Below are 3,463 nucleotides of genomic sequence, written 5' to 3'. Positions count from 1 at the left end.
TCTCAAAGCAGGAAAACTAGAGCTGGCTTGCTAGGACACTATATATTTATATATATATATATATATATATATATATATATATATATATATATATATATATATATATATATATATATATATAATATATATATATATATGTATATATATATATATATTATATATATATATATATTATATATATATATATATGCTATATATATATATATGCTATATATATATATATGCTATATATATATATATATATATATGCTATATATATATATATGCTATATATATATATATATATATATGTATATATATATATATATATATATATATATATATATATATATATATATATATGTTATATTAATTTTTTTAACATTATTTTATTATTCCGTGCCTTGGTTTTTCATTGAGAATTATGTTTAGATCATTGTAATAATGTTTTTAAATCATCGAAATCGAATAAAATAATACATTTATATATATATATATATATATATATATATATATATATATATATATATATATATATATATATATATGTGTGTGTGTGTGTATATATATATGCTAATTTGGGCATATTTTATTGGTTTGAAAATATAGTTTGTTTTAACCAATTGTCATAAAATTTTAACCAACGAATAGTATTATAATCTAAAATCCTGCAACTTTTCATGTGGTTTCGGCACATAGAACCAAACATATGAACATTTCAATATGCAATTTGGCGACGAGTATAGGTATAGATATAGATATATCCATATATAGATATATTCATATATAGATATCCATATACAGATATCCATATATAGATACACCACTTATTTGGCCAATTTTATAACTTCGAAATCTCGGCGTTTACTCACCAGAATTTAACAAATGAAGGCTTGTTTGAAAGCTAATGACCTGAATTGCGTAGTAGTCTATGTGACATTTATCCTTAAGATCGCAAATAACTGTTTCTAGAAGTGGGGGATAACTTTTCTATATTAATTTAATGTAAAATGAGCAGCCACTTTAAGGCCACCTTGGATATGTGGATGTTCATTTTACGTTATATTAATATAAAAAAGTGACTCCCCCCACTTCATATCTTGGAAACTACTTTTTTCCTGGGATTTTTATTGTTATTTTCGTTTTTATAATTTCTCGTAGCAAATCTGTTATATCCGGACATTAGTCGTAGTGAATCTGTTACACCAGGAAATTGTTTGTAGCGAATTTATTACATTCGGACATTTCTCGTAGCAAATCTCCCACATCCGGACATTTCTCGTAATAAATCTTTACATCCAGTCATCCATTGTAGAGATTTGCTACATCTGGACATTTCTGGTAGCGAATCTGTTAAATTCGGGCATTTCTCAAACCAATCTGTTACACCCGGACACTTATCATTGTGAATCTGTTTCACCCGAACAATTAATCTTATAATCTTTGAAGCGAATCTGTTATATTGTGACATTTCTCGTAGAGAATCTATTATATCCGGGCATTGTTTGTGGCGAATCTGTTATATCAGGACATTTCTCAAAGCGAATCTGTAACGTTTAATCATTACCTGTAGCGAATTGGTTACTCCCGGACATTTATCATAGCGAATCTGTTAAATCTGAACACTTCTTGTTGCAAATCGTTATATCCGAACATTTCTCATATCGAATCTGTTACATCCTGGCATTTCTGTTAACAGATATCTTACATCCTCACATTTGTCGTAGCGAATATGTTATATCTGGACATTTTTCGTAGCGAATCCATTACATTCAGACACTTCTCGTAACGAATCTGTAACCATCAGACACTTCTCTAGCCAATTTGTTACATCTGGAAATTTTTCGTAGCGAATTCGGACATTTCTCGTAGGGAATCTCTTTCATTCAGAATTTTAAGGCATAATGTTGGTGAATTTGTTACATTTCTAGCGGTAGAAGAAGTCAGTTATTTTTCGACTTGAGCAATAGATGTAATGTAAGTCTTGCATTTTAGGTCGGGAGTAAAAATTCAATTTTATAAGATTTCCCCAAAGAGAGATTCATTGTTTTCAAATAAGTAAAAAAAATAATTACAGCTTATCTTTAAAGTAGCCCGAGTTCTCAGCCGCAATATTTTGTGCGTCAAAATACTGATCCAATAGGTCAAAATATATATATATACACGCACGTCACATGTTTAAGCACACACCCACACTCAAACTCGCACACACAACATACACAGACACAAACAAGTTAACACAAAAACACATATCCAATATTTTTGTTGTTGCCAGATTGACTTTTAAAAAAATACATTACTGGATTCGATGTCAAAACCGTGTTTTCCACATTCTCTTTTAGACAAAGAAATCGTGGTCATAAAGTGGGTGATCAATTATTACAGGAAAGTGATCACCCACTTTTTTAAAACTAACATTTCCGCAATATATTAGAAACTACGCGTTGCCAGTATCGGGGGACCACGCTTACACACCTGTATGTGTCTGTCTGTGTGTCTGTGTGTGTGTTTTTGTGCGCACGCGCACGTGCGTATATATATATATATATATATATATATATATAATTTTTTTTTGTTTTATGAAAAAGTGTTTTCGACAGTCTATTTATAATAAAAAAAACAAAGGGTTTCTTAAATTTTTTTATTTTTTGTCAAAGTCAATTATTTAAGCATCTAATATTTTTCTCGGGGAGTGATCGGGTGAGTTCTCATTTTACGTTAGATTTAGTTCATTGTACATGCCCCACCACATAAAAAAACAGGTGGCCATAAAATGGGTGCTCATTTTACGTAAAATTATTAGACGAAGATTCCCACTTTTTTAAAACTAACATTTCCTCATATCTTAGAAACTACACGTTGGCAGTAATTGTATACGTTATTTTTGTTTTCAGCGCCACTGAAAACCTGGGAAAGTGGTAATGTTAAATGTTTTTTCTCGATGGTGGAAATATACATATATCTACATTTCACCTACCCCCCCCCCCCCCCAAAAAAAAACGGTATGAGGAAATGTATATTATAAGACAGTCCTTATCAATGAAATTCTTTATTTGACCAATCACCTCCGGTGTTCTGATTTCTTTACTCCTTCCACACCTGTCATCATCCCTTACAGATTCCCTGCCTTCCTTGAATCTCTTATGCCACTCAAAAACTGATGCTCGATTCATGCCAGATGGTCCAAAAGCAGTCTGAAGCATTCCATACGTTTCTGTGGCATTTACTCCAAGTTTAAAACAGAATTTTATTGCATATCCCTCTTCTACATTGTCCTAACGTTCAGATTCCAATTTTGAAAGTCACCAGTTGTAACAATCAGGCTGTAGTAGAATGTATTTCAATTCCTGTTGTAGCTGTTTATTTGAACCTGAAACCAAAAATATTGGTCAGTTATCGCATAAGATTCATAGTGATAACGTACTGAATTTTAAAGAGTCTGCCAAAAATTATAAATAACTGTAAAAAAAGTTGATGACACCTC

This window comes from Euprymna scolopes, chromosome 40 (assembly GCF_053919585.1).
Source record: "Euprymna scolopes isolate OS-2025 chromosome 40, ASM5391958v1, whole genome shotgun sequence".
NCBI lineage: Eukaryota > Metazoa > Mollusca > Cephalopoda > Sepiida > Sepiolidae > Euprymna > Euprymna scolopes.
The sequence above is the reverse complement of the archived record's forward strand: the minus strand, read 5'-3'. Positions refer to the sequence as shown.